Here is a 4,968-nt window from a genome sequence, read left to right on the forward strand (position 1 = left end):
AAGAAGAGTTCCCGGTGTTGGTGTCTTTCCTGCTGGACGGGAGCGGCATCGGCAACCCCTCCCCCCCCCCCACAGACTTGCTGAGTACTCTAGTGGTTTTTGAGAAATTCAGGACCCAAGATGCTGACGTTCCATCCACCCAGAGGGAAGCCAACAGTGCCTTAACCGGCACCAGAGAAATGCACTCCCTGCACATCATCACTGAGCACAGTTCAAACTGTCTCAACTTTCTTTAAAGTAGAAACAGATCATTTGCTTCTGCCACCTATCAAATTGGGTTTCATATTCTAGATCCTTTTCAGCAGCTTCTTCCCTCCATTTGCTCTAAGCAATCCTTTCTCCTCCCGCATTAGGTCGTTTCTCTGGCTTCTGGAGCCTGCTTCACTAGTGGGTCACACTAGTGATTAAGTCACCGGTGCTTATCTCCCTGTATTGAAACCCACCCTACTTCCATTCCTTTGCACCCAGGAGCTGCCTACTATGCCCTTCCGGGCCTCTATAACCTTGTCTCTCATTTGTCTCAGAACTGTTCTAGAAGTCTCATGGCTTCTCCGTGACCTTCTGGGCTGCTTTCTCATCTCCCACTTTCCTGGAGACAGGACACGATGCTGATGACATCATTATCATAAATCCTGCTTCCTAGGCACGATTCTCAAGACTGCTGATAGCAAAAAGTGTTGCATCACATTCTGAGCCGTGAAGGTAGTAGCCATGTTATGCTCCATCCTTTAGTAAGGATGGGAGAAGAGCTGAGATCAAAGGACTTACCAGGCATAGAGCATGTTCCTTTTGTTCGCATCCTCAACTCATCTGGGGTGAACGGCTTAGAGCACAGACTCTTCCCACAAATTACCAGCCATCACATTGGGAGTCACTACAGCTCACAGGGGCACCCTGGCTGGAGTCACTGGGGGGTGAGGGGGGAGTCGGGAAATAGTGTGGTGGAATGCTGAGTGGATGTAACAACTGTCAATAAAGCGTTGTTAAGCCAATCAGCTGGGCAAAAGGACAGGTAAGTGGAAGGCAGGACTTCCAGGGAGAGGAAAAAAAAAGTGGGATGGTTAGGAAGGAAGAGGCTAGTTAGGGGAAGAGGAGCAGCGTGGACAAAGAGAGAAATCGCATAGCACCATCATAGTGGCAAGTGCTTGGGGTATATGTGCATTATGAGGTTTTGAGTAGTTATTTTACAGGTAGATTTGTTTTAGTTAGATTCCGCCCAGCACATAGTGCTGACAGTTGTTATTTAGCCTTCTTAGGCCGATAAAAATTTATTGTAACAGAATAGCATGAGCAACTCTGGGCAGCAGCAAGCGAGGCTGAGCCCAAGCTCCAGGAACATGCAGAGGAAAAATTCCTCAGCGACTTCCATCAGAGAAAGCATGAGATTGGAAGACGACCGACTGAAATCGTATTAGCAACTAAGCATAAAAAGCTCCAGCAGTTGGCAGCAGCAATTGCTGATGCAGTTATGACTGGCTCAGGGCAACTCATAAAGCAGCCTACCAGCTTAACTCCTCCAAAAGCCTCCCATGATTTCCTGTGTGTCTTAGATCAGCATAATGAAAATATCATTGAAAAAGATCTTGATCAAATCCCAAGGGTCAATCCCAGGTATGAAGAGAACAACGGCTGCAGCAGTGCTCCTCCACAAACCTCGGACGGCTTTTGTCCTGTTTTCAGCCACTGAGGAGGATGAGGGGGTAGAGTATTAAACCCACTCCAACCTACCACCATCACAACTGGACCAATCGGCTGGGCAATCTCCAGCTTCCTCCAGGTGTGATTACAGTCTGACCCTATTCTTCAACTCTTCAAGCTAGCACAAACTCACCAGCCATTTTCTGACTTGTTAAGATGACTGGGAGTATAAGATGACCCCCAACTTTTCCAATTAAAATACAGAGTTTGGAATAGATTGACCATATAAAATTACCTCCCTCATCCAACACACATCCTGTGCAGGAGTCTCCAGAATGTGTCTATTTGCAGACAGGGTACAGACAGCCAGGTGCTTTATTAAATACTCAGCCAGTGCCAGCCTACACTGCCCCTTTAAGGCGTTCTCCACACTTAACCAGAAGACACACAGCTCTCTGAGTCGAATGGGCAGGTTCTGGTGGAAAGCCCATCCACCATGCTCACGTACAGCAAGATGTGTGCAGCTTGCTCCTCCTCCTGTTTCATACTCCCCCGCACACAGCGGGGAAACAGCCACAGCACCCCACACTATATTCACTGGACATATGAAGCAAGTTGCAGGTGTATGACATGACCCCTGATGGTGATCATGGGTAAAGTACTATAGCATTTACCACAGCCATCTATTAGGCACAATCAAAATACAGAGGGTACACATCTACTCGTTCAATCCTTATATATAGACATGCTGAGAAGTGGCCCAAAGTTCCTCAAAGAGCCTCACACACCCCTAATGCCACCCCTCCCTTTTGGATGATACTGGTCCCACTTCCCTGTCATACCATCATCACTTGTTTTAGACCTTAACCTCTGCAAATCAGCTAGATTTACTAACACCTTAGAAGTTTTTGTCAAAAAAAAAGAAAAAAGAAAAAAAAAGTCTTTTGTCTCTTCCTGGGGGGGGGGGGCAATGACAACTTTGCATTAACTTATCAGGTAACAACTGACAACTCAGGGATCTCGATGCCTCTGTTCAATGGTTGCCTGACCCTCCAGTATGGAATTGCATACTACCCTTCATAACTGTTACTTCTCACTTTAATCTGCATTGTACCCTGCCTCATCAATGTCTTATCTAGACTTCAACAACAAATCCAAAAAAAATTTTTTTCTAATCAGATGTTATAGCCCCTCGCTGGAGTTGGAGGCCTGCGCCACCCAATTATAGCCTGACAGCAATTGTCAAACTTTCCCCAAGGACCTCGATGGCCCAGATGATCAGGAAGTAGTCTGACGATAACACCCCCACTTCCTACTTCCTACCTCCCGATTGAGCGCCATGCTCCAAGAGCTGTCAAAACAGCTTTCTGCCATCTCAGCCTTCTGTGATCATGAGGCACCGAAACAGGAGCTGTCTACATTGGTGGCACCTTGTTCTTGCCCCAGCCCTTGACCAGGACCGCTGTTTTCTCCATTTGCTAGAAGATTGAAGGTCCGAGCTGAGATTGTTAAGTAAAGCGACCGTGTGCCATTTACACCAGATTCAATTTCTGGTGGTTCTTGGGGCTCTCGAGATCCAGGTATTACAAAACCAACCCCAACAGCTCCACAGCTCCACAGCCTGCAGCCAAGAAGGGCTTTCCATTCTAATCCGTAGGCCCATGCAAAGAAAAGGGGTGTAAAAACCTGAGCAGGAAAACCCAAATACCCATGAGCCTTCCACAATACCCCACCATCTTTAAACTGGAAAACCCACCAATCCTGAGCTCCTCAAGCTCAGGACTTGAAATACCACCAGTCCTCACTCTGGAAATCTCTGCTCTGAAAAGCTCCACCCCTAAGAATTCCTACCTAAGCTCTGCCCTTTGTTGAGTGCCCTGCTGTCCTCTACTGGGAGCACAGGCTCTGTCCCTCCGCACCCTGGACCCTCACAATTCCCAAGGAGGCCTTCAAGTCCCCGAGGTATACCAGGACCATCTAAGTTTGACATACCCAATACCCATCAGTACCAGAAACATATAGCCCAGTGCCCTCCCCTCCCAATCCACCTGGGGCACAGGCAGAAGTGAACTGCACTGTCCTTGAAGGAGCATCATTCCCATTCCAGAGGATCCAGAGGCCCAGGAACTTCCAGGACATACATACATACATATATATGTATACATATATACATACATACATACATATATCAAGGGTCAGTAGTAGGATGTTTATCAGTTGGCAAAGACCATGCCTCTTCAAGAAGCGGTTCCTCTTCCAGTGGATAAACATCACCTGTTCTCTCACAAGTCTGTTTTCAGGGGAGAAATAGCACACACCCTCACACAAGGCCCTGAATATTTCAACACAGCTGAAGCATAAAACAGCTATGTTGCTGCAGCCGTGGGTGGAGACCTGAGCCAGAGATGTGCACGGGGTTGGTGCTGGGGTATCCCAGAGTGCGAGGATGGGATGCAGCCTGGGGATTGCAGGCACACTGATGGAGACTAGGAGACTAGGCTGTGGTGGCAAGTGAGGTTCTCCGGAAACTTGAGAGGCCACAGAGGCAGAGCCCAGGGGCCAGTGCTAAGGAGAGGGGCATCTGCACTCGCAGTCCGAGCCCCAGGGTGTTGGAGAGGTGCACAGGGCACTCTTGAGAATGGACTAGGTCTGTGGCAACCAGATGTTGGGAGTGGAGCATGGCAAAGAGTGGGCCTGGAAAGTCAGGCAAGAACAGTTCCCCAGAGGGCCAGAGGAGGGGAGAGGAGCAGCAAAGGGAGATGACGGGGTACAGCCGCTGGAGACTTGCCTCCACCTTCCCCTCGTGATTTGCTTCCTGACTTCACACCCTACAGCTGGGTGATCAACTGGGGTGAGTCCCAGCACCCTCTGAGTCTCTCTTCTCTCTCTGCCTTGGAATGCACATCACTTTCCGCTGAAGAAGGGAGTAGCTGGATTCTAGAGGTACAAGGGGGTAGTTCTTTTTTTGTTTGTTTGGTTTTTTTGTTTGTTTGTTTTTTGTTTGTTTTCTGAGACAAGAGTCTCTCTGTGTTAACCTTGGCTGTCCTGGACTTGCTTTGTAGACCAGGCTGGAAGGGGGTAGTTCTGACACCCCAAATTGCCTTTCTGCTGTGTGCTTACAGAGGCAGCCAGGTTTACAGCTCCATTTGGTACAGGCATCTGAAAATAAACGAAGCCTCAGACACAAAAAAAGAAAACAGCTGCAGAGCCAGGCATGGTGGTGCAAGCCTGTAATCCCAGCACTCGGGAGGCAGAGGCAGGCAGATCACTGTGAGTTCGAGGCCAGCCTGGTCTACAAAGTCAGTCCAGGACAGCCAGGACTACACAGAA

General features: G+C 48.6%; 1 long non-coding RNA gene across 1 annotated transcript; it reads left to right on the forward strand.

Annotated features, from left to right (window-relative positions):
- Window positions 1-213: 213 nt before the first annotated feature.
- Window positions 214-4,968, forward strand: LOC311605630. Its single transcript, XR_014782031.1, has 3 exons — window positions 214-696; window positions 733-1,611; window positions 3,844-4,968. It is a non-coding gene; the product is annotated as an uncharacterized lncRNA (long non-coding RNA).

Source organism: Acomys minous (genome assembly GCF_964271855.1).
Source record: "Acomys minous genome assembly, chromosome: 9".
NCBI classification, from domain to species: domain Eukaryota; kingdom Metazoa; phylum Chordata; class Mammalia; order Rodentia; family Muridae; genus Acomys; species Acomys minous.